The sequence below is a fragment of the Ctenopharyngodon idella genome, unplaced genomic scaffold, assembly GCF_019924925.1.
Source record: "Ctenopharyngodon idella isolate HZGC_01 unplaced genomic scaffold, HZGC01 HZGC01CH25, whole genome shotgun sequence".
Classification (NCBI taxonomy): domain Eukaryota; kingdom Metazoa; phylum Chordata; class Actinopteri; order Cypriniformes; family Xenocyprididae; genus Ctenopharyngodon; species Ctenopharyngodon idella.
In genome coordinates, this window is record NW_026138716.1 from 72,952 (window position 1) to 100,537 (window position 27,586).

Genomic DNA, 27,586 nt, shown 5'->3' on the forward strand with positions numbered 1-27,586 from the left:
ATTCACCTCAGAGCAGTGAAGCTGTAATTCCTGATGGATGGATGCAGTAGATAACATAAGTACTGTGTGAAAGTGTTGTTAGATACAAAAATCTCTCTCTCTCTCTCTCTCTCTCTCTCTCGTTTTTTTAGGCAATATCAACACCATACAACAGGCCCTGCTCTCCTCACCAAGAACAAGTAAGAAATTATCTAAAAAGATTTTTATTTATTTATTTATTTATTTATTTTTTACTGTGAACTATAACTTTGTTGTCATTTGTCTATAACAGCAGATAGTAATATTATTAAAAATATGATTCTGCATTGTATTTTCAGCACCCGAGCCATCACGGACATGGAAAGGTCTTGACACCTTGCCAAGAGCTGGATTTTTTTGGTAAGCATAAATAGATACGCAGATTTACACAATACACTATATCTGAAAAATGGTCGTAATTTACTAATACTGTATGTCATTGATCCAGAGACGCTAGGGAGGACTACAGAGCAAATATACACACATTCATTGATGACACAGCAACATTTAGATCATTTCTCTTTTAAGGTAATCTTTCTTTTGGAGTTCTTTACATAGCTCCTCTTCAAATTGAATTGGACACCACTGCTCTGCCACCGAACGGCATTACTTTAAGCCCATTGTTTTAATACTGCAAGGACATGTCTCTTTGAGGGTGAACCAGGTCATCTTGTTCCATCATCATCATCACAATTTCTGTTCCTAGTTGCAGGACGCATGATAGGACACTCTTTCCAACATGGTGGACCTCGGATGGCTGGAGTCAGCCAAGCAATAGTCCATGTACTTCTAGGAGGTTCACCCGAGACTGACTGGTATGTAGCATAATCAGTAATTGAAACAATTCATATTTTTTTTTAATTCATTTATACTGTTCTGCATGGAGCTTGATGGAGAGGCTGAACTCAGTTGTGATGTTGGGCCAGGAAGATCCCAAGCAAGACTAAGGTCAAGGACAGCTTGATATTCAGTGCAATACTATAGGTCATTGGACGCAGTTGAAACAAATACGTAAAGGACTCAAAGAAACTAGAGTGTGGCCACTGCTGATCGAAAGGAAAGATGTGGATATCTTTCCGAAAGAATATGAAAATTCACTCACCCCGTCGGTAAATTTTTAATTGCTATAAAGTGATGCATGTGTATACATATAGTAAAATTGTGAAATATTTTTACAATTTAAAATAACTGTTTTCAATTTGGATATATTTTAAAATATAATTTATTCCTGTGATCAAAGCTGACTTTTCAGCATCATTACTCCAGTCTTCAGTGTCACATGATCCTGCAGAAATCATTCTGATATGATGATTTGCTGCTCAAGAAACATTTATTATTGTTATTATTATCGATGTTGAAAACAGTTGTGTACAATTTCTTTTCAGGATTATTGAAGAATAGAAAGTTCAAAAGAACAGCATTTATCTGAAATAGAAACAACATTATAAATGTCTTTACTGTGACTTTTGATCAATTTAATGCACCCTTGATGAATAAAAGTGTTAATTTCTTTCAAAAAAAAAAAAAAAAACTCTGACCCCTAACTTTCGAACAGTAGCAGTAATGTTACAAAAGCTTTCCGTTTCAGATAAATGCTGTTCTTTTGAACTTTTCTATTCATCAAATAACCCTGAAAAAGTTGTACACAACTGTTTTTTCAACATTGATAATAATCATAAATGTTTCTTGAGCATCAAATCATCATATCAGAATGGTTTCTGAAGGATCATGTGACACTGAAGACTGGAGTAATGATGCTGAAAATTCAGCTTTGATCCCAGGAATACATAACTTTTAACTGAATATATAGTAAAGTGTAATTTTAAATTTGTAAAAATATTTCAGACTTCTTCTAAAACATGATTTAATTTAAGAATTTTGGCCACCACTATAGATAGGTAGGTGTGTGTGTGTGTGTGTGTGTGTGTGTGTGTGTGTGTAATACATATACACATCAGTTTATAGCTATAGATAGATGTTGAAACAGAAATATACTATAATTGTTTCCAGATGCTGCTTCCCTGTATCTGCTGGCAGTGTGGATTTGCATCACTTCATTGAGACCATAGTTTTTTAAAAAGTTCTTCAGTTTTTTCTTAGCCAAGAACAAAGAGTTTATCACTGGCCAAAAACAATTACCTGCAGAAATCACTTGCAGAAAGTGCGATGTTCCGGAATGCTGAGGTTTGACATGTGAGAGTATTATTTTCAATGGTGTTTAGTCTTGTGTTGCCACTTGCAGCAGTTAGCTAATGCTATTAACTGCTTTTCACAACAGTGCAGAACTTCGTGAGATTGCGCTGCAGTGATTTAAAAGGGAACTCGTTATCTCACAAATTAAAAAAAATTCTCACAATTGCGAGCTTACATAATTGTGGATTTGTGAAGATATAAAGTCAGAATTGTGATTCTGCAACTCGCAATTGTGAGGGGGGAAAAAAAGTCAGAATAGCGAGATAAAAAGATGCAATTAACTTTTTTTAAGCTTCCATAGTCATAATGTATGATTAAGAGCTCATATAAAAAAAGAATTTTATAGTTAAGTTATGGCAACAAACTGTAGCTACGCCTTTTAAAGACTTAGAGAGCAATATATTACTTTAGAGTGTGATCCTTGTATTTTATTCCTGCTATCGTAAAATTGAAAATGTCCTGGAAAATGATCGCTGAAAAAAAGAGTGGGAATCCTGTTTATGTAGGTCTGTATTTCACGTACAATTTGCTTTAATTTACAATGACTACATGTTTGATGACCTGGATTATATAATGGTGTGGTGGCAGGGATGACATCAGGAAAGACTATTTCATCACTTGTTCCTTTGAGATTTTCCTATGGGGTTTTATAATTTGAGTAAAATAAAGCCTGTGGTAAACATAACTTGATGATGCTTTTTCTTCTACAGTGTGCTTGGGGTGTGAGTGTGCCGTGTTTATTGTAGAACAAACTCTCAAAGTATTGTCACGTTATGTTCATCACAGAACTTATTTTACTCTTAAATTCAAGGAACTCATTAAACCCCATTAAGAAAATCTTGAGGGAACCAGGGGTGGGGTTTTGACATCAGACTTCCTCCACTCTATTTCTTAAATAGGAAAGAGGTAAGGCTGACTGTTAGGAAGAACAACTACTTGTATTAGGAATTCATCTACTAATTTGTTTGTTTGTTTTTGTTTTGTTTTGTCTTTATCTAGCATCCAGCTCTGACCTTGAGCACTTAGTAAAGTTGTGGCTGGGGTGGGAAGTGCCAGATGGAAAGATGGCAGTGAAAGTTGTTAATGCTGACATGCCGAAGTCCTCCACTTGCTTCAACATGCTACGCTTACCAGGTCATTACACGGATTTCAGCCATTTTAAGGACAAACTCCTTATGTGCATTGGCACTTCTGAGTTTGGTTTTGAACTTGTTTAGATCTATGAAATCCGACACAGTTGACACAAAGACACCATGTCTATAAGTTAAGTTACAGTACCATAGTTTGACCTGTTGTTTGGACTTGTTGGGACATTGATTTTGATGCAGTTAACCTATGCACATGTTCATGTAGTATTGCTGTTTTATTTTTGAGAAGGGGAAAAACCTAATGCAATATTTTATTTACAACAGACCTACACTGGTTTTAAAGCACTTTAGCTATCCATTCTTCTATGTATAAATGAAACAGTTTTTGAAAACAAAATACACATTGAATGTTATGGTTGAATTATTCATCAAATAAATTTAAATTCAATTCCAGCAGTCCAGTTAATGTGTCATTACTCAAGTGCTTGGCAAAACTACAGTGCAGCCATGTAAATGTCTATCCCATGGGATTGTGATGGTGACCTAGGATCCACTGTGCTTTGGTGTAAGTGGACCTTTTTTTCCAAATATATATTGTTTTCAGGGAGTTTCAGCATCATTTCAGCATCATTACTCCAGTCTTCAGTGTCACATGATCCTTCAGAAATCATTCTAATATGATGATTTTTGAAACAGTTGTGCTGCTTAATATTTTTTTATAACCTGTTGTGATACTTTTTTCAGGATTCTTTAATTAATAAAAAGTTAAAAATAACAGCATTTATTCAAAATAGAAATCTTTTCTAACAATATAAATCTTTTTATTCATCAAATATCACAGGTTATAAAAAATATTAAGCAGCACTACTGTTTCCAACATTAATAATATAAATCAGCATATCAGAATGATTTCTGAAGGATCATGTGCCATGGCACAGAAATGAATTATATTGTCAAGTATATTAAAATAGAAAACCATTATTTTAAACAATATTGCTGTTTTTTCCCTTGTATTTTTGATCAGATAAATATGTTGTGGGCCTATCTTGTTCAGATACATGGTATCATGAATTCTATCAAATACCAACAGATAAAAAAATCAAAACATGACCGCTTCTGCTAGAAATCCAATGATGGGCCGTGGTTGGATCTTCCATCAGGACAATGATCCAAAACAAACATCAAAACCAACACAAAAATGTGTCACTGAGCACAAAATGAAGCTTCTGCCATGGCTGTCTCAATCCCCTGACCTGAACCCTATAGAAAATGAGTGGAGTGAACTGAAGAGAAGAAGCACCAACATGGAGCTGGAATCTGAAGGATCTGTAGAGATTCTGTATGAAGGAATGGTCTCTGATCTCTTGTCAGGTGTTCTCCAAACTCATCAGGCATTATAGGAGAAGACTCGGAGCTGTTATCTTGGCAAAAGGAGGTTGCAAAAAGTATTGAATAAAAGGGTGCCAATAATTGTGGCCAACATGTTTTGGAGAAAAACATTTATTTCATAATGTGATTTATCAATATTCCTATTAATTATCTAAAGTCAAAAAAAAAAAAAAAAAAGATTCTGGTTCTCAACAAACTTTTCTTTTGGTATCTTCATTTTAAAGGCTCTCGATGGTTCAATCTCAGAGATATGGCGATCTTAATGCGGTCCCATCAGTAAATTGGTTGAATGTACACATTTTCAGTGGTCAAAATCCAAATGTGGGTCACTTTTATACAAACAGCCGATGCTGTTTTTATTTTAAAGAGGAATATCTGAAGAACAAATAATGTTGAAACTAGAAATGCATCTCCTTTTTTCTATCACCTGAAATGCATAGAACACACCTGAGTGCCATAAATATTCTTTTTCTAAAGTTTCCATGCCTGTTACTCTAAAAGTATTCAAGATATCTTAATATTCTTCTCATTCTTAATAAACATTTTTTTTTTTGGAATCTTTATTTTTATTTTTAAGCTGTGCTTTGTTGTATATCATTCTTTTTTTTATAATAATTTCCCTTAACCCATTGCTTAATTTCATTCTTTTCTTTTATCAGTACCAGTACTTTTTTATTCAGTATAAATATTAAAACAATCTTGAGAACAAAAATCAGTTAGTAACTGCAACAAGTTTAAGATAAATTTAACTGGGTTGTTGGGAACAACCACTTGTTGTTGTTGTTGGGGTGATCAACACTTGTTTTGCAAAGCAAATTATTTGTAAGAAACAACATCACTGTCTCATTAACAGATGATGCAGTGATTATCAGAGTTTCATCTCTAATGTGTAAACGACAGTACATCGAGTGTTAATGGAGTCACACATTACAGCTCACAAAAGATGCTTTTGTACTGGTGAAATATTATCACCATGTAAAACAATGGTTTTCTATTTTTACTATGGGCTACTTTAAAATACAATTTATTTCTGTTGTTCAGCATCATTACTCCAGTCGTCAGTGTCACATGACATATTTCTTTATTTGGAAAGCTTTGCCAATGTGTAATCAGACTTAATTTATCTGCATATTCTTAGCGTGATGCAGCACAAACTGACTCCACTGACAACAAGCATTTTATAAGGAAAAGGGAAAAGTTTCATTCTTTTATTCAGAAAGTTCAGTTTTCCACCGTGTAATCAGTTAATCAGTATAAATATTATCTCCATATATTAAATCATATAATAAAGATGTATTCATGAAAACGTGACATTTTTAACCTGTTAGCCAGCACATCCTCCCCCCTTTGAATAAATCCCAAGAAATGGCAGACACTATGCAGTTTATTGTAAAGTCATAATTAATTATTGTCATAATAGTTATTCAAAATTTATTTTTTATGAAATATCGTTATGAAAATAAAAGTGAAGTTGGCCTTGTAGCAATCTAGAAATGCATTGCAGCTAAAGCCACATGTCTGACCATGTTATATTTCAAATCTGCAGATGAGAAGTTTAATTATGATGTTTTCAAGATCAAGTCATGTGGTTTTACTTTGAAAAGACTCTAAAATGCTAACTGATTATAGCATGACTTATTGCCATCTTGTACGCACCCATTCAGTGTATTCATTCTTTTGTTATGTGGTGCAAACTTCCCCGTTCAGTTTCAGTCCCCTGCACACATTCACACCTCTCCGACCTGATTATGGCTCAAATTATTCTTTTCTTTTGTCTCTATTATAATTACTGACGATGTTGTATTCAAGCAGATTAAATCCCTCATTTCTTTCATCAAACTTCTCACTTCACCATCTTTGAAACTGTATCAATGCAATGAAAAAAGAAACCTTCTTTGATGTGATGTGGCATCGGATCAAAAAATCAGACCGAAAACATATTCTTTTATGCCATTATAAATACAATATATTATTATGAAATACCCGACGTGGCATGGAGAACACAGATAAATGTTCTTAGGCCTGATCTGCTTGCAGTAAAGCTGAAAAAAGACCTTTTCCAATTGTAAGACAAAGAGGTTCTGATCGATCGATATTTATTCATAAACTGACGATGCATAGTTTAACATATATCTTACAAAAATAATGCAACATTTCTTCCAGGTGAGCATTTATAAATTTGCTTTAAAACAAAACACAGTAACTTTTCTTTGCTAATATAACCTCTGACCTTAACTGGTTATTTTTGGATAACTTATTTCTCAAAATGAAGAAAACCTCTGAAGGATACACATACAAGTGACATACAGGTTTTTATATAGAACTACAAAGGAACAATTTCCTTATTTCTATTTAAAATAGAAACACATTAGTATACAGTGCTTACATTTATTAGACCCCCTGTCATAATAAAAAGAAAACACAGATATTCGACTGTCAAACACTTGTTTAAAACTAAAATCTTGGTTTCTGTGAAGGCTTGACTTGACCTCAAAGACACCATGTCAAGGACTTAGTTCAAATATATCAACATAATATCAATAGTATTATTATATGAAAGGAGGTAAAGAGTTTTTTTTTTTTTTTTTTTCTTACTAAACTAAACTAAAGCAGTAGGGCGTGATGGGCCATCAACACCTGGCCATGGGCTGCAGGATGCTGATTGGTTGTTTGATCCGGGGCTGTTGGGTGCTGAGATGCGATTGGTTGTCTACCGCTTCATCTGGACATCATTGTGAAAAGTTACCAACAGCTATTTTTCAGTTTTATCTGGAAATCAGTCTATTGCTTGTGACTGTGAAGACTTACAAGAGTTGTTTTCAGTATCATCTGGAGAATTATCTGTTCTTTGTGACCAGTAACAGCTTGTTTTGGATATTCAGCATTTGAAATGGCTTCTGAAAGGTAAGTACTTTCTATCTATTATCTGACTACACCGCATAGAATGCTTTACTTATTTATTTATTTTTTTTTTTTTCTTGTTTCCAGTCCAAGAATCTAAAAAAAATATTAAACAAAGAAGCATTTACTAGATAAGTAAAAAGTATTGTGTTGTTTTCTGAAGAAAAAAACAATCAAAATTAAGTGAGTTTTTGCTTGAAACAAGCTAAATTATCTGGACTGGAAACAAGAAGAAAAAAAAACTAAAGAAAAGCATTTTTAAAGAAACACACACACACACACACACACTGTGTAGCTGTCTTGTTTTTATTTGTTAAAAGATCTTACTGTTAAACAAAATTTGTGCAAATTCAGTAATGTCATTTTGGGGATAGTTGAGTCGGTGACACAAAGCTTTCAGGCCAGAGTGAAAAGATACACATTTGCACCTTGGCACTACAATTTGTGTTTTATTTTTATATTTTTGTGATTGTTTTTGAAGAGTTGTGTCTGATGTCTACATGATGCCTACTTGTTATTTAGCACATCTATATGCATTATTAAACCACTGTTGGTCTTCTTATTGTTCGCACAGCTCTTTCCACAGCAGGATCTACTTTCTCTGCTCTCACTGCAAGAAGGCTCCACGCTCCCTTCCTGGGCACCTCAGGACGGCGTGCATGCGCGACCGCACAGAGGCAGAGATACAGGCCACTGTGATTGAAGCCAAGAAAGAGATGTCTGAATTTACCCACAAGGGACGTTTCTGGGATTACCAGCGTATTCGAGACATCTTGGCAACTGCTGATCCTCTTGCCAGGTGTGTAAATTTTTGCTCCTTTGTCATGTCCTGTTGCAGTGCAATACTCAGTGTGTGTGTGTGTGTGTGTGTGTGTATTCACTGTTATGTATTTTATTTCCTTAGGTTGTTAGAGGAGATGCAGAAGAAGGGCCTGGTTGTAATGAACATACCTCCAGTTCTCCCGGCCCCCCCGCTGCCTGCGCCCTCTCCAGCTACATCTGCTCCTCAAAGCCCTGGAGAAGGTGCGGACGAGCCAGACGAGGAGCCAGACCGCGAGCCATCGTCTGAGGAGAGCTCTGGAGAGTTCTATCAGAGGTAAAGTTTCACATCATCATTCTCAGATAACATGTGCAGCGATTGGACATGATTTCTCTTGAACATATTCACAATCATTTGAGCACCTGGTTTATTTTCTTTCAGCACTGAGGGACCGAGGTGGACCGATGAAGTCAGGGTGGAGATGTCAAAAAAGGGCCTGTACAAGAAACACTCCATCGATCACCCCCTCCTTCGGGGATTTAATCGATATTTGCGTGTTGACTTGGGCAACAAAAAGAGCAAACAAGAGGTAAGTGAAAGAAAAGATACCTTTAAGTGTCACCCACACACTCACGCTTTCACACAGAAAAATAAAGAAATAAATGTGAAGACAAATGCTCTTCTGAACTGTGTGCTGCGGTCACATGTTAACCTGTGTTATATTCAGCCCTGCAGATTTTAATGTGAAATGTATACTTACAGGTGGAAGAAGTCTCCAGGTTCATGTATTACGTGGACCCCAGTGAGCCGAACCTGAATTTTGTGCGGGAGGTGGAGAAAGTGCGAGAGTACTTCAATACACTGACCCAGACAAAGCTCTCGAAGCAGACGGTGCTGAACTACTGGAAGAGTCTCAAGAGGTCAGTACTGTGTAACGTAAACATCTCATCTGAATTTCAACTAATATTTATGGGATGATTATTCGTCTTCTGACTTCCTGTCTCTCTCTTCAAGGTTCATGAGGTACATTGTTACCAGCACCAGCATCCGTGTCAAAGATCCCAGCCTGTACAACGACTGCAAGAGCTTCACTGATCCTCTGGATGGCATACGGGCTGGGATGTCTAAGAAGGTCAACAAGGAGCAGACACAAAAAAGGTCAGTTTTTTTTTTTTTTTTACTCTTTTTTTTTTTTTTTTTTTATCTATTTAATGGAAAGCACAGGTGAGTTCAAGTTCAACATTACTATTTTTTTTTTCCCCTCAGATTCCGCGGCTACGGCAAGGAAAAATTTCCGGCTGACTGCATCACAATCTTGGATGCTGCTTATACGGATTTCCTGGCTGTCATGGGCAAACTTCAGGGTCCAGGAGCCATTTCAGGGGAGGAACTCAGCAAAAACGAACGTCTGCTTGTCCTCTATTATCTTGAGGCCATAATTATGCTTAAACTTCTACAACGCCCAGGGGTTGTTACGAATATGACCGTAAGTGTATTTTAGTAACAACAGCATCTTTTATTTTCCTTTACCCATATGCCTCCTGATCTTGTGCTTCACAGATGCGTGTACCTTTTGAGTGTTTGTGACGCCTGTCATTGAAAGCACACAACTGTCTGTTTTCAGGTTGAGGAATGGAAGGGGAGAACCCGGCATCCAAACGGAGCTTCCGTGGCGGTGAAGGAGCATAAAACGGCCGCGTCGCAAATAGCAGAAGTACCGCTGACTGATGACCAAGAACATGTGAGTTTAAGTTCAAAATTACACTCAGATTAAATGTATTGTGGATAAAGGCATGCAGGACTACAGGGCTATATGTATTAATGTGTGAGTGTTATTTATTTATTTTCCCAGTGGTTTGGCCTGTACTTCGATGAGATTCGGCCGGTGATGTTACAAGGTAATAAGTCAGTGGACAATGCAGCAGCAGAGCAGAGTTTTTTTGTTTCAAGTACTGGAAGGCCAATTTATAACCCCTGCAACGACTTGAAAAGATTCCATGCCAAGTAAGTGCCATTATACATATCTGTATCATTTTTTACAAAATCTAAAGTACACAAATTTGTTCATGGTCCCCTTGTTGTTTTGCATACTTATGTTGCTGTGTGTCCTAGATACAACATTCCCAGGGTGACCAGCAGCGACGCTCGGACAGCCTTTGAGACGGCTGCTAAAAATCTGCCGGAGGTGCAGAGGAATGCGGTGGCACGTCTCTTGGGACACACGCCGGAAACAGCAGAGAAGCATTACCGGATGAAAACTCCGGCAGATGCATTCCTGGCCAAGGTTGTGGTCGATGAGCTCACTGCAAAAACACGGTATGCAATCTGAAATCTAACGAATGAGATTATTGTGATGTTGCTACTCAAAGCCATCATTAATTAGCACTTTCTTTGCTTTTTATTCTTTGATCTTATAGAGGTGCGTCTAGTGGGGCTTCTGGCCAAGAGAAAAGGATGGATGAACAGACGGCGTTTGACTTGCTGGTTCAGTCCTGCCCAGTGACTCTTGACGGGCCTCCTCCGAAAAGGGCACGCAGACACGAACTGTGCGCTGAACACGAGAGGCACTGCTACGACCGCTGGCGCAGCGAGCAGCTCAAGCTGCGTGAACAGCGTGTCCTTGGTGAGGAGCCACATACGTGTTCTGTGACAGTCATATATGTAATGTCAGGGCTGCACAAATAGTGAAATCTCATAGAACATGTAACCACAATGGCTAATGCTTCTCGTGATTTGTCTTTATAGAATATTTCGGTCGGTGTCAGCTGTCTGAGTCACAAGTGGAGGCCTGGGTGGAGAAACAAGGATGGACGTCTAACGTCCCACAGGCTTCCCTAATACTCAAGAAATACTCCAAGTAGCCTTGAACAGCTCCCCTGCGGCTCTGTGGGTTACAAAAATAAATGTGAGCGGGCTACTTCCAAGCCACATTATTTTTGTGCCTACTTTTCAGCCACAAAACACCACCTCTCTTGCTCTCCAAGTTGCCCTGAATGACTCTGTCTCTTTTTTTAGTACTTTACTCAAAGATATGTGAGCGGGCTAATTTCCAAGCCACATATCTCTTCTCTTTGTCTACTTTTTTGTTTTCAGCCACAAAACACCACCTCTCTTGCTCTCCAAGTTGCCCTGAATGACTCTGTCTCTTTTTTTAGTACTTTACTCAAAGATATGTGAGCGGGCTAATTTCCAAGCCACATATCTCTTCTCTTTGTCTACTTTTTTGTTTTCAGCCACAAAACACCACCTCTCTTGCTCTCCAAGTTGCCCTGAATGACTCTGTCTCTTTTTTTAGTACTTTACTCAAAGATATGTGAGCGGGCTAATTTCCAAGCCACATATCTCTTCTCTTTGTCTACTTTTTTGTTTTCAGCCACAAAACACCACCTCTCTTGCTCTCCAAGTTGCCCTGAATGACTCTGTCTCTTTTTTTAGTACTTTACTCAAAGATATGTGAGCGGGCTAATTTCCAAGCCACATATCTCTTCTCTTTGTCTACTTTTTTGTTTTCAGCCACAAAACACCACCTCTCTTGCTCTCCAAGTTGCCCTGAATGACTCTGTCTCTTTTTTTAGTACTTTACTCAAAGATATGTGAGCGGGCTAATTTCCAAGCCACATATCTCTTCTCTTTGTCTACTTTTTTGTTTTCAGCCACAAAACACCACCTCTCTTGCTCTCCAAGTTGCCCTGAATGACTCTGTCTCTTTTTTTAGTACTTTACTCAAAGATATGTGAGCGGGCTAATTTCCAAGCCACATATCTCTTCTCTTTGTCTACTTTTTTGTTTTCAGCCACAAAACACCACCTCTCTTGCTCTCCAAGTTGCCCTGAATGACTCTGTCTCTTTTTTTAGTACTTTACTCAAAGATATGTGAGCGGGCTAATTTCCAAGCCACATATCTCTTCTCCTTGCCTACTTTTTTGTTTTCAGCCACAAAAAAGTAAAAAAAGACCACCAATACAGATTTTTTTTTCTTTCAATATTCATAGGCAACTGGAAGTGCACCAGGTAATGATACAAAACCTTTATGCACACTCTCACACACTCACAAACTCACAAATGCTCCACTAATCATTCAATTCATTAAGTTGAACTACTGTGATTTTTTTCTTCATTGCAGCTACAAATAACCAAACATCAGCAGCTCACTCGAGGACCACTACATGAGGACTCCAGAGAAGAAGAAGAAGAAGACGAAGACGAAGAAGAAGGAGGAGGAGGATTTGACAGAGGAAGGCGCACGCTGGATCCATACGCTGCATCTCATTTCGGAGACTGCGTCCTACGGAGGTCGCATTTGAAGGCTGCATACGTCATCAAGGATGTCTTATTTAAGAAAAGTAAACGTAATTAAACAAACTGTTATTCCTCGTGAGACGTAAAATACTATAATTTCTTTCTTACTTTGCAATCTAACAGTTAATTTTTTTTCAAATGAGACCGCCTCGATGACATATGCAGCCTTCAAAAGTGACCTTCGGAGGACACAGCCTTCAAAACAAGACAGCTATAATCATTATATTCTTATTCTGTACATACAGATGCTATTATAATTTTTTGTTCATGTTTTCAATCTACGTTTGTCATTTCTTCTTTTGTTGTTAATGATCTGTATTTGTCATTATTCAAGTCTTATTTGTTGCACTTTATTAATCGTGTACCTGTCATAGGTATTCATGTTTATATCAGGCAACCAAAAGTTGCAGAGGTCAGAGTGTCAAAATGCTCAAAGACAAACTAATTTTGTTAAAACTCTAATAGAAAGTTGACATTTTTATACTTGTATTGATTTTTCATGTTTTTTTTCCTCTGTTGTGCACTTTAAGTTGTGTAAGTTTCATGAATAAACATGTTTGAACAAAATACATTTCTTTTTACAATTTATTTTCTATACGCTATGTGTTCTTAAGTACCCAGATAGCATGGTGACATTGATACGATGTAGATTTTTGGTCCAAAGCATCATTTTGGTTGAGACTGACATTTCAGTGTTTAAAGAGTGCGTTGGATCAGCGTTGAAATTTTGATGAAAGCCGACCGCACACATGGGTGAAGACAGTTGAAAGGTGAATTCTAGAATCCACTGCCGCGTCAATACATGTCTTTTGAGTTATTAATCATCATTTATGATGATTAAGTTCATTTCATCAACTTATGTTAAAGCATTTATTTTCCTTTTCAAACATTAGAGAATAATGATGAATATTGTCTGTGCCTCTCACTGAGAGAAAAGTACAACTTATCAGTATGTTTTGAGGAACGTTCCTGTTTACAGTTGGAGACAGGGCCAACTTCAGCCTTGAAGAAGCTGTGAATCATGTGTATCTGTGTATGTGCGCTAGTGTTCTGTGTCTAGGTCCTGTATTGGTATCAATGGACAGATGGCATTTGGCCGGAGACCTGAAGACGTCATGTCATGACCCAACAGGACATCCAGTACCTAAATCCAGGGTCCCCTTGTCAGCATCCTGACGAATGGAGATATGCTTCTGACTATCTGTCCATGTGTGGAAGATTCCTAATCTTGTCTATTTTTCTTAGCCAATCCGAATCATTTTAACCCGTGGTAATGACGTAGTTAGTGGAAATGTGAATGTACGCAGAGCGGCCTACGAACTCCATGTGAGACTTGAAGCTGGCTTCTGCTGATGAGGCTGCAAACTATTCTTCAACAAAATTTTCTTCAATTTATTTTTGACTCCTGATCTTCATTCATCATATCTGGCCTTTTGGGTCTTTAATTGTAAAATTCCCCTACACAGTGACACTGAACTAACGGTGATTTGTAGTTGATGACCACAAGATCATGCAGGTATGTTTGAAACTCTGGCCACTGATTGGTAAACGCCCATTTTGGTTTTGCATGTGCACTTCTCAGTAGTCTAACAATTCCTCCTCATTCAAGAGAAAACACAGGTGCATCTTACACAGTAGTGTTGTTTGTTAAACTACCTGACGTCTCTGGGTTTATTCCTCTGTTCTTCTATTTTGTTTTCTGTGCTTGTTATGTGCATTGGATTTATTGTTACTGAATCTAATAAGATGTATTCATTTAAAAAAAGTTTTAAGGTGTTTGAACAAATTATCCTAATTAATTATATTATTTATTATATTTTCTAAATTCTTAAAAAGTGCAGGCATCTTGCTTTACTAACATTTATTAGGAATTTTATGATTGTAGTTCCAACAACATTTCTTGAAGTGCAAGGACATGAACGTAAGCAAGAATATCATACTTTACAGCCCATGAATTGCATCTATTACTCAATGCTTGCAGAGCACCTTGACGTCTTTCCTTTAATAGGAATGAAGGCAGATGACAAATGAGACATTGGTAACTTTCAAGTCATATTAATGTATAATTTGCATGCAAAATGACTTGGAGTTGCAGTACATCACACTGGAAACAGTGTAACACATTAGCAACAGCGCTGTAATTATGAAAAATGACCTATTAATGTATTGTCAGCATACCAGGACCCTGTCAGATAAACAACAGGCAGACACATTATTGTTTGGGTTACTTAAGCAAATAAATAGACACAAACAGCATCAAAACTCTATGCCCTTACAGACCAATTTGATCATGTTTACTTATTTATTTATTTATTTATTCATTCATTTATTTATTTATTTATTTATTTATTAGGCACCATTAGCCTCGAAATGATTAACAGTTATGATGTTGTTTTGAGTGGTTGGAATCCTGAGCCATGCCCACACTGATTACAAGGTGTTTGGTTTCATATCTTTGACGTTCTATTGCGTAGGCTGTGCGTAGCCACGATTTAGCTCGTAGTCAGACCGGCTATTTGTAGCCCACCTATAGTCAATCCTGATTTATTGTATTTTTTGAACAGGAAGTGCATGAGATGATTGATATCCCATCATGTTTGCAATGTCAATGATATCTACAAGATGTAAGTGACATTTCATGACATGGTCTATCTGTAGTCACGATTTAGCTCTGAATTTGATAGGTTATGTGCAGTCTGCTTTTAGCCCACCCGGCGAAATCGAGGCAATCTATAGTCTAATTTTTACAGCTTGACTATAGCCCTGATTCAGACCAGCAATTAGTGTAGCCAAAATAGTGTTAAGCAGCCTAATTTTCGGCCACAAAGCTTGTGGGATTCATTATATATGCTACCATCAAATGCAAGTCGCCCATACATTTGAAACAGCATATTTTTGGTGTCACACAATCATACACATTCTACAATGTATGTGAAGAGTTTGGTTCCAAAACGCTATAACTCTGATTTTGATTAATTTGAGTTAAAAGCTGTTTTCTTTACCAAGAAAGTGGCAAGATGAAAACCACTATTTTCTGTTTCAAACTTTCACATAGCATCTTTTGGTTATAAAAACATTAAAAATTCAAATCTACATTTTGATTTTAAAATGTTTATTATATAATGGATTATTTTTTCCCCAAAATGCAATAAATCCATGACACGTTTTTTTTTTTTTTCAACAATAAAGTTGATTCACATATATGACAGCTTCTGAACTTTGCCAGTACTAATCTTATATACAGGCATTTGACTAAAAATACATTCAGTCGTCGCTCCCAAAATGAATTCAACGAGTCATCCTGTTAATGTTGTAAATTAATTATGTCTCCGTTTGTCATTACCGATTAAAGAATATCCGGCCCCACCGCACGGTTAAAATAAACACATTTGCCGAGTACATTGGTATTAAAAACGGCTTTTAAAAAACTGTTCATCTACTATTTAAGCTTATTATTATTATTCTTCCGATTCTTAGACTAAATTTCTAAATGCTACTCCTCCTAGACTGTACAAGCTACAACCACCAAACTCAGACTAAAGACTCATCAGACTCCATTAGCTGCCATTCTATGTACTATTTCTAAACCATTGAGACTCATTCAAACTCATAAACTCATTTAATCTATCTATCTATCTATCTATCTATCTATCTATCTATCTATCTATCTATCTATCATCTGACCATTTCTATCTATCTCTCTATCTATCTGACTATTTCGATCATATCTTTCTAACTAAATCGATCTATCTATCTATCTACCATCTCATAGCAACCACCTAGAACAACCTAGCAACCGCCTAGCAACCACACAAATCACCCTGGCAACATCCTAGTAACCAGCCCGAGTGCCTTAGCAACCACATAGGAACACCCTAGCAACCACCCAGAATTCCTTAGCAACCGTATAGCAACACCTTAGCAACCACCCTGAGTACCCTAGCAACCACATAGCAACACCCTAGCAACCACCCCGAGTACCCTAGCAACCGTATAGCAACACCTTAGCAACCACCCTGAGTACCCTAGCAACCGCATAGCAACACCCTACCAACCATCCAAAATACCTTAGCAACCACATAGCAACACCCTAGCAACCACCCCTAGTACCTTAGCAACCACAAAGCAAAACCCCAGCAACCATATAAAACCCTTGCAACCACTCAGAGTACCCTGACTCTATCTATCTATCTATCTATCTATCTATCTGTCTGTCTGTCTGTCTGTCTTTTAAACTACTAAACTAAAACTTAAACTTTCAAACTTTCAAACTTCAAACTTTTAAAACTACTTCAAACTTTCTGGACCGGCTTTTTCAAGCCAACTTAAAGTTTGTCTAAAAACTTTTTTATTTTATTATTATTATTATTATTTATTTTTATTTTTTTTTACACACATTATATGACTGTCTTTAATTTTAAGTTACATAAAAATTGACAATTACAATTCTCAACCGCTAGATGGCAACTGTGGCTCTACTGAGACATGACTACTGGCAACGCGAGACTTGTTAGTTAGTAGAGATCACTGTTCCCAGATCTCGCGATGAACATTTCCACCATTTTACAACTGTCGGACAGCAAGCAAGAGCAAATGTTGAAGCAAATTCTTTCCTGCTTTTGGTCTTGTAAGTATCTGTGTTTTTCATTTTGACATGTGTTCGTTATTTATGTACATTATTTGTTATCATGTGTAGGAACCATGACATTTTAGCGGGTAACAGTGCAGACTCAGAGTAAGCCGTTTTGTGGTTAGATTAACATGCTACATGGACATGTCCTTGTGCCCTAAAACTCTTTAATTATCTAAATACAAGGGGGTAAACATGAAACCCGTGCTATCCATCGAGAAACACGGTATTGTTTACCTTGTTTATTATTACAGAAGCTCTTCGTCAGGCCAACATTGTAGCATTTCACATTACCGATCAAAAGCTTGGAGTAATGATGCTGAAAATTCAGCTTTGATCACAGGAATAAATTACAAATTGTAATGCTAGTTATTTTAAATTGTAATAATTTAAATATTACTGTTTATATTGTATTTTTGATCAAATACAAGGAATGTACCCTTGGAAAGTACAAGTGAATTCTTTCAAAAACATTAAACAAATCTTACAGGCCCAAACTTATGAACAGTAGTGTGTGTTATGCACTCAATATTATAATCATGTAAATCTTTGCTAGGGTTGGAATAAAGCAATTATTCTTATGTTGATTTTCTTTTATTTCTTTACTCAACAGGCTATTTTCTTACTCATAGTTTTCAGTCAGGCGACTGGAGCAGAGACCTGGAGGGCAAAACATCCATAGAACTGCAGGACAGGCCTGTCAATTGCGTCTCAAAAAAGGTAAACAAAATATTTGTGAGTAAAATGCACGTTTCTGGCACTTGTGATCCATAAACAGCACCTGCTGCAGTATTTCAATCACTAAACAGTAGAGTATTCACCTTAAGTAGCTTAAAGTAATAAAACAGTGAGATTGACAGATCAATTTCTTTATACAGTTTATCCATGATGCATACTACTGTATATACAGGCGAGCAGATGAGCCCAGAATATGAACGCCACACACTAACTGGGCAAGCAGATGAGCCTAGAACATAAATGCAATGCCTACCGACAAACTCAAACTGTGCGTTGCATTTATGTTCTAGGCTCATCTGCTTGCTCGACCTGTATATATAGTATGCATCATCAAAAAGGTGTATATTGAATTTGGCCTTGTTTTACCCTCCAGGTGGGTGTTCCTATAAAAACTAGCAATGAAGGTAAGCATACGCTATTTTAAGTATTTTCTTGTAAACAGTCAAATGGGTCTATTAATGAATCTATTAAATTTAATACAATTTAAAGATTGTTAATTGAACTCATCTGCAGGGCTCAGTAACAATAAAAAAGTAAGTAACACTTTCAGAATGTTTTCATTTGTGAGATTCACCTCAGAGCAGTGAAGCTGTAATTCCTGATGGATGGATGCAGTAGATAACATAAGTACTGTGTGAAAGTGTTGTTAGATACAAAAATCTCTCTCTCTCTCTCTCTCTCTCTCTCTCTCTCGTTTTTTTAGGCAATATCAACACCATACAACAGGCCCTGCTCTCCTCACCAAGAACAAGTAAGAAATTATCTAAAAAGATTTTTATTTATTTATTTATTTATTTATTTTTTACTGTGAACTATAACTTTGTTGTCATTTGTCTATAACAGCAGATAGTAATATTATTAAAAATATGATTCTGCATTGTATTTTCAGCACCCGAGCCATCACGGACATGGAAAGGTCTTGACACCTTGCCAAGAGCTGGATTTTTTTGGTAAGCATAAATAGATACGCAGATTTACACAATACACTATATCTGAAAAATGGTCGTAATTTACTAATACTGTATGTCATTGATCCAGAGACGCTAGGGAGGACTACAGAGCAAATATACACACATTCATTGATGACACAGCAACATTTAGATCATTTCTCTTTTAAGGTAATCTTTCTTTTGGAGTTCTTTACATAGCTCCTCTTCAAATTGAATTGGACACCACTGCTCTGCCACCGAACGGCATTACTTTAAGCCCATTGTTTTAATACTGCAAGGACATGTCTCTTTGAGGGTGAACCAGGTCATCTTGTTCCATCATCATCATCACAATTTCTGTTCCTAGTTGCAGGACGCATGATAGGACACTCTTTCCAACATGGTGGACCTCGGATGGCTGGAGTCAGCCAAGCAATAGTCCATGTACTTCTAGGAGGTTCACCCGAGACTGACTGGTATGTAGCATAATCAGTAATTGAAACAATTCATATTTTTTTTTAATTCATTTATACTGTTCTGCATGGAGCTTGATGGAGAGGCTGAACTCAGTTGTGATGTTGGGCCAGGAAGATCCCAAGCAAGACTAAGGTCAAGGACAGCTTGATATTCAGTGCAATACTATAGGTCATTGGACGCAGTTGAAACAAATACGTAAAGGACTCAAAGAAACTAGAGTGTGGCCACTGCTGATCGAAAGGAAAGATGTGGATATCTTTCCGAAAGAATATGAAAATTCACTCACCCCGTCGGTAAATTTTTAATTGCTATAAAGTGATGCATGTGTATACATATAGTAAAATTGTGAAATATTTTTACAATTTAAAATAACTGTTTTCAATTTGGATATATTTTAAAATATAATTTATTCCTGTGATCAAAGCTGACTTTTCAGCATCATTACTCCAGTCTTCAGTGTCACATGATCCTGCAGAAATCATTCTGATATGATGATTTGCTGCTCAAGAAACATTTATTATTGTTATTATTATCGATGTTGAAAACAGTTGTGTACAATTTCTTTTCAGGATTATTGAAGAATAGAAAGTTCAAAAGAACAGCATTTATCTGAAATAGAAACAACATTATAAATGTCTTTACTGTGACTTTTGATCAATTTAATGCACCCTTGATGAATAAAAGTGTTAATTTCTTTCAAAAAAAAAAAAAAAAACTCTGACCCCTAACTTTCGAACAGTAGCAGTAATGTTACAAAAGCTTTCCGTTTCAGATAAATGCTGTTCTTTTGAACTTTTCTATTCATCAAATAACCCTGAAAAAGTTGTACACAACTGTTTTTTCAACATTGATAATAATCATAAATGTTTCTTGAGCATCAAATCATCATATCAGAATGGTTTCTGAAGGATCATGTGACACTGAAGACTGGAGTAATGATGCTGAAAATTCAGCTTTGATCCCAGGAATACATAACTTTTAACTGAATATATAGTAAAGTGTAATTTTAAATTTGTAAAAATATTTCAGACTTCTTCTAAAACATGATTTAATTTAAGAATTTTGGCCACCACTATAGATAGGTAGGTGTGTGTGTGTGTGTGTGTGTGTGTGTGTGTAATACATATACACATCAGTTTATAGCTATAGATAGATGTTGAAACAGAAATATACTATAATTGTTTCCAGATGCTGCTTCCCTGTATCTGCTGGCAGTGTGGATTTGCATCACTTCATTGAGACCATAGTTTTTTAAAAAGTTCTTCAGTTTTTTCTTAGCCAAGAACAAAGAGTTTATCACTGGCCAAAAACAATTACCTGCAGAAATCACTTGCAGAAAGTGCGATGTTCCGGAATGCTGAGGTTTGACATGTGAGAGTATTATTTTCAATGGTGTTTAGTCTTGTGTTGCCACTTGCAGCAGTTAGCTAATGCTATTAACTGCTTTTCACAACAGTGCAGAACTTCGTGAGATTGCGCTGCAGTGATTTAAAAGGGAACTCGTTATCTCACAAATTAAAAAAAATTCTCACAATTGCGAGCTTACATAATTGTGGATTTGTGAAGATATAAAGTCAGAATTGTGATTCTGCAACTCGCAATTGTGAGGGGGGAAAAAAAGTCAGAATAGCGAGATAAAAAGATGCAATTAACTTTTTTTAAGCTTCCATAGTCATAATGTATGATTAAGAGCTCATATAAAAAAAGAATTTTATAGTTAAGTTATGGCAACAAACTGTAGCTACGCCTTTTAAAGACTTAGAGAGCAATATATTACTTTAGAGTGTGATCCTTGTATTTTATTCCTGCTATCGTAAAATTGAAAATGTCCTGGAAAATGATCGCTGAAAAAAAGAGTGGGAATCCTGTTTATGTAGGTCTGTATTTCACGTACAATTTGCTTTAATTTACAATGACTACATGTTTGATGACCTGGATTATATAATGGTGTGGTGGCAGGGATGACATCAGGAAAGACTATTTCATCACTTGTTCCTTCGAGATTTTCCTATGGGGTTTTATAATTTGAGTAAAATAAAGCCTGTGGTAAACATAACTTGATGATGCTTTTTCTTCTACAGTGTGCTTGGGGTGTGAGTGTGCCGTGTTTATTGTAGAACAAACTCTCAAAGTATTGTCACGTTATGTTCATCACAGAACTTATTTTACTCTTAAATTCAAGGAACTCATTAAACCCCATTAAGAAAATCTTGAGGGAACCAGGGGTGGGGTTTTGACATCAGACTTCCTCCACTCTATTTCTTAAATAGGAAAGAGGTAAGGCTGACTGTTAGGAAGAACAACTACTTGTATTAGGAATTCATCTACTAATTTGTTTGTTTGTTTTTGTTTTGTTTTGTCTTTATCTAGCATCCAGCTCTGACCTTGAGCACTTAGTAAAGTTGTGGCTGGGGTGGGAAGTGCCAGATGGAAAGATGGCAGTGAAAGTTGTTAATGCTGACATGCCGAAGTCCTCCACTTGCTTCAACATGCTACGCTTACCAGGTCATTACACGGATTTCAGCCATTTTAAGGACAAACTCCTTATGTGCATTGGCACTTCTGAGTTTGGTTTTGAACTTGTTTAGATCTATGAAATCCGACACAGTTGACACAAAGACACCATGTCTATAAGTTAAGTTACAGTACCATAGTTTGACCTGTTGTTTGGACTTGTTGGGACATTGATTTTGATGCAGTTAACCTATGCACATGTTCATGTAGTATTGCTGTTTTATTTTTGAGAAGGGGAAAAACCTAATGCAATATTTTATTTACAACAGACCTACACTGGTTTTAAAGCACTTTAGCTATCCATTCTTCTATGTATAAATGAAACAGTTTTTGAAAACAAAATACACATTGAATGTTATGGTTGAATTATTCATCAAATAAATTTAAATTCAATTCCAGCAGTCCAGTTAATGTGTCATTACTCAAGTGCTTGGCAAAACTACAGTGCAGCCATGTAAATGTCTATCCCATGGGATTGTGATGGTGACCTAGGATCCACTGTGCTTTGGTGTAAGTGGACCTTTTTTTCCAAATATATATTGTTTTCAGGGAGTTTCAGCATCATTTCAGCATCATTACTCCAGTCTTCAGTGTCACATGATCCTTCAGAAATCATTCTAATATGATGATTTTTGAAACAGTTGTGCTGCTTAATATTTTTTTATAACCTGTTGTGATACTTTTTTCAGGATTCTTTAATTAATAAAAAGTTAAAAATAACAGCATTTATTCAAAATAGAAATCTTTTCTAACAATATAAATCTTTTTATTCATCAAATATCACAGGTTATAAAAAATATTAAGCAGCACTACTGTTTCCAACATTAATAATATAAATCAGCATATCAGAATGATTTCTGAAGGATCATGTGCCATGGCACAGAAATGAATTATATTGTCAAGTATATTAAAATAGAAAACCATTATTTTAAACAATATTGCTGTTTTTTCCCTTGTATTTTTGATCAGATAAATATGTTGTGGGCCTATCTTGTTCAGATACATGGTATCATGAATTCTATCAAATACCAACAGATAAAAAAATCAAAACATGACCGCTTCTGCTAGAAATCCAATGATGGGCCGTGGTTGGATCTTCCATCAGGACAATGATCCAAAACAAACATCAAAACCAACACAAAAATGTGTCGCTGAGCACAAAATGAAGCTTCTGCCATGGCTGTCTCAATCCCCTGACCTGAACCCTATAGAAAATGAGTGGAGTGAACTGAAGAGAAGAAGCACCAACATGGAGCTGGAATCATTTCCCCTAAACTCAGGCGCCTGTTCCAGGCCAAAAACATTCGGGGCTAGATTTAAATCATTCGGGGCTCGAGCAACAACAACAGCACAGTGGAGGTATTGGATGATGATGATGATAAGAATATGGTTACTTGAATAGGAGATTGTGAAAGATCAGAGGATCATCACAGGAGATTCTGGACCACAGGGAAGCATCTGTATTGTATTATTTTAGGACTACTTCAGATGTATTGTAGTAATATTGCAGTTGTATTACAGTTTTATTTTACTTTTACTCTATTTAGTGTGGACCTATTTAAACCCCGAAAAAGTGTTAATTTTGACACTATGAGTGTGAATTTAACACTTTAAAATATAATACAATCATTTTTATTTATGACTTCTCCATCTCACTGCATCAGATCTGCTTCGTAGCATCTTCATCTTCATCCTCATTCAGAGCAAGTTCAAATATTCACATCAAACACAATGTTTTTTTTCTTCCAGAAGAAGACCCAGGACTCGGCCTAACTCTTTAGCCATGATGCCGCCCAGTGTTTTATTGTATATATTTTTACTGTTTTCGTATTGTATATAGTGTTCTTAATAAAATTTTCAACCCATTGTTTAATTTAGCTCTTTTCTTTTATTAGTACCAACAAAGCACAGCATAAAAATGAATAATAAATTAATTGTCAACATGAAGCAATATAAAAATGAGAGCAAAACTGATGATGGAAAACTGATGTTGTGTTGCCTGAATCACTGGGGAAAGAGTTAATAATTTGACTATTGTTTTCATGGATAAATATTTCATAATCTTTATTATATGATTTAATGTATGATTATAATATTTATACTGAATAATAACACTGCTACAAATAAAAGATGAGAATGAAATGAAACCGTAGGTTAAAGGAAATTTTATTTTGGGAATACAGAACTATATACAAAGCACATAATGATTAATAAAATAACGAAACAATACAAACAATCACAATAACATAAGAAAAAAAAAAAAAAACCTCTTAGGAAACACAGAATTAACTATATACAAGAAAGAACAGCATGTCTAAATGTTTTGAACAATGAACAAAATGAACAAAAATGCTCAATTAACTCCCCATCACTCATGGTTCCACCTGCAGCCGGTTTAGGAGGAAGGAGGAGCCAATAAGATGAGGAAGATCTCCCTCATCACCAGACGACACACTGCCCAGTGTCCTGCAAAATAACACAATACAACAGCTGTAAATCTGCACAGCATACAATAATCTCTGTCGAAAAACAGATATAAACAATACAGGGCACTTTAGACTCTCATCACAGGGACGTCCATTTCTGAAACTAGATGGAAATCTTTTGTCGATGCCATGCACTCACCGTCGACTGCGGAGCGGCTGCTTTGGCTGAAAGAGCCTGGTCATGCTGATCCTGGATCCGTCACTGCCCAGCAGCTCCATGGCCTGGCCTGCTCGCTGGATAGTGCTTTGGCTTGTCTAAAAATGCCCCCATGGCTCAGACCGCTGTCGTGGGTCCGCAGCGATTCTGTAATAATGAAATTAAGGCATTAAGTGAAATAGAAACAATCAGGGCGCTGAGGAAGTGTTCTCTCCGGCTTGATACGAATGTGGAGGCGATAATGGCGGCGAATTCAAAAAAATCCAAGAAATACGAAGGATAAATCTCATGGTAATAGATCTGGGAATGGATCAGAGACTCTAGGAATGGAGGATACAGGTGAAGTGGAGGATGATATGGAGGTAGGATGGACAAAGATAGAGGGAAGATCAGGAAGGAAGGGATCTAAAAAGAGGAAAAAAGGTAAGGTGGAAGGTTCAGATAGTAGTTTGTTAACTAGCGAGGAAGAAGGGGATCGAAGAAATAAGGACATAAATGGATTTAGGACAATATTAAAATTTAAGGAAGCAGTAGGAATCTCAGTAGTAAATCCGTTGACCTTGACATACGAGCTGAGGAAACTTGTCGGTGAGATTGCATTTGCAAAAGTGTTACAAGATGGTGCTTTATAGCCTGCATGATCGAAGAGCAGAAAAATAAAGCCATAAAACTAAAAACATTGGGAAAGTGAGGTGTTACAATTGCCAGAGATATGGGCATACCGCATCAGTTTGTAAATCTAAAACAAGGTGTGCGCGATGCGGAGGGGAGCATGAATTTGGGAAGTGTGGTGAAGGAGTAGAATTGAAATATTGTAATTGTGGAGGTAGACATAATGTGGCGTATGGAGGATGTGAGGTGAGGAAAAGGGCAGCACAGGTGCAGCAGGAAAAGGTAAAGAATAATCTAACGTATGCTGAGGCAGTGAAGGTAGTGAATGATAGGAGTAAGCAGAGTAAGATGGAAAGAGTGGTGTATGAAAAAAGAAATGAAGAAACAGGAAGAACTGGTGAGAGAGGGGTAACAGAAGATACAATGTTAGTAAATAAGAAAAGTTTTGTGCTCCTTATTGTAGAAGTAATTAACTGTACAGCCCAAGCAGAAAGAAGATCAGAAAAGATACAAATAATTGTCAAAGCAGCAGAAAGATTCCTAGAGATAAAGGGTCTAAAATGTGAAGATATTAGGAAAAGTCTCAGTACAGAGTCTCAGTCAAGCCAGGAAGTATGGGTTGGATAGCATATATATGGCAATCATCTTGCAATGGAACGCAAGAAGGCTTTGTGCTAATGGTCAAGAGTTTAAAGGATACATAAGCCAAATGAAGGAGAAGCCAGATGTTATATGTATACAAGAAACTTGGCTAAATTCTAGATTAGATTTTGTTTTAAAGGGATATACAAGTGTGAGAAGGGACAGGGAAGATGGTAAAGGTGGAGGTTGTGTCACATTTATAAAAGAGTTTTACAATCCATGTGAAAGACTAACACAGGTCAGTCTGGAAGAAATAAAAGGATTAAATGAGGAAAGAGTAATATGGTGTGGTGATTTTAATGCCCATAATACTTTATGGGGAGGGTCATCAACAGATGTATAAATGATGGAAGTTGCACACGTTTGGATGTAAACACAGGTAGGGAATCAGCAATAGATCTTACAATTGTTTCGAATGTGTTGGGTGGAATTATAAGTTTGGAGGTTTTAAAGAAGTGCTCAATTGGGAGTGATCATTTTCCTATAATTAGTGTAATTGTAAATAATGGAAATAGGAATATAAATCAAGGAAATATAGGAAAATGGAAGTATGAGAAAGGTGACTGGGAAAAATTCAAAAAGGTGAGTGAGGAAGGATTGAAAATGATAAAGATGGATGAAGATATAGGAATTCGAAAATATAGATATAGGATATAGGAAAAGGATATATACAGAGTTAGTATCAGTAATTCTTAATGCTGCAAGTGAATGTACAGGAAAGAGAGTGGGGAAAATAGTCCCATGGTGGAATGAGATATGTACAGTAGCAGTTAGAAGGAAAGTTAGTATTCAAAATACTGAAGAGAACTCATAATTGGCAAAACATGATGATATATAAGAAAACTCAGGCAGTAACTAGGAAAATAATAAGGGAAGTGAAGAAAGAGTATTGGAGATTATTTTGTGAAGAAATTGCAAAAGTACGCCAGTAGAGGAAGTATGGAGTATGATTAAAAAGATGAGTGGAATTAGGAGAGAATATGACTACCCAGTGTTAAGTACTGGGGCGGAAATTGCAGTATGTGATAAGGATAAAGCAGAAATGTTCAGAAATGAGTTTTCAAAAGTAAATAGCTCAGGAAATTTGACAAAGGAAAGTAAGGATATGAGAGAGAAGTTGTTAATCGAATATCTATATATAAGGGGAAAAAAAAGAGAGCTACAACTAGCTCATTAGATCTAAAGCGAGCATTAAAAAACACTAAGGCTTTCATCCCCAGGACAAGATTTACATTTACATTTAGTCATTTAGCAGACACTTTTCTCCAAAGCGACTTACAAATGAGAATAGTAGAAGCAATCAAATCAGCATGAGTACAACAGTATGTAAGTGCCTTGTCCAGTCACAGTTTCATCAGTAAAGTGCTTGTAGCTAGGTTTTTTTTTTTTTTTTTTTAAATATATACGCAAATAATTCTTATAGTTTTTCAAATAATTCAAATAATTTTCTCTCCATATCAAAGTGGATTTAGGCGTGGGAGAGGAACAATGAATTCAATAATTAATTTAGAATCAGCTTTGATCAATATAGAAACTGTCGCCACACTAGCAAAGAGGCTCAGGACGGCCCCTAGCGTCAGTTGACTGCTGCGGCTCCATGGTAGCAGTCGTCTGCTACAAAACACCTGTGGCCTGTTGCATGAAGCTAGTTGAACAAACTGAGTTTCAGAGTAGGTTTGGAGTTGACAAATCCAGATAAATCCAACCTGGTTTAGATCAGGATCAACTGTTGCACAACGCTCGGTATAAACTT

The 27,586-nt window shown here is 36.5% G+C and overlaps 2 long non-coding RNA genes across 48 annotated transcripts in view; both read left to right on the forward strand.

The window, feature by feature from the left end:
* Positions 1–24,432, forward strand: part of LOC127507943 (uncharacterized) — a 64,434-nt gene extending 40,002 nt beyond the window's left edge. For 6 of the 47 annotated variants that reach the window (XR_007928547.1, XR_007928563.1, XR_007928559.1 and 3 more), the window contains exon 7: positions 21,793–22,460. This is a non-coding gene — a long non-coding RNA (uncharacterized LOC127507943). Of the gene's footprint in view, positions 1–131; positions 180–317; positions 379–466; positions 547–724; positions 834–3,210; positions 3,887–16,379; positions 17,276–17,891; positions 17,999–18,389; positions 18,421–18,719; positions 18,768–18,905; positions 18,967–19,054; positions 19,135–19,312; positions 19,422–21,792; positions 22,463–23,685 lie in introns of those variants that run through there. The other 41 variants (XR_007928586.1, XR_007928594.1, XR_007928582.1 and 38 more) reach the window with 28 other exon arrangements.
* LOC127507951 (uncharacterized) lies at positions 7,022–13,152 on the forward strand. Its single transcript, XR_007928611.1, has 5 exons — positions 7,022–10,090; positions 10,202–10,353; positions 10,462–10,665; positions 10,767–10,972; positions 11,095–13,152. It is a non-coding gene; the product is annotated as an uncharacterized LOC127507951 (long non-coding RNA).
* Positions 24,433–27,586: the final 3,154 nt, after the last annotated feature.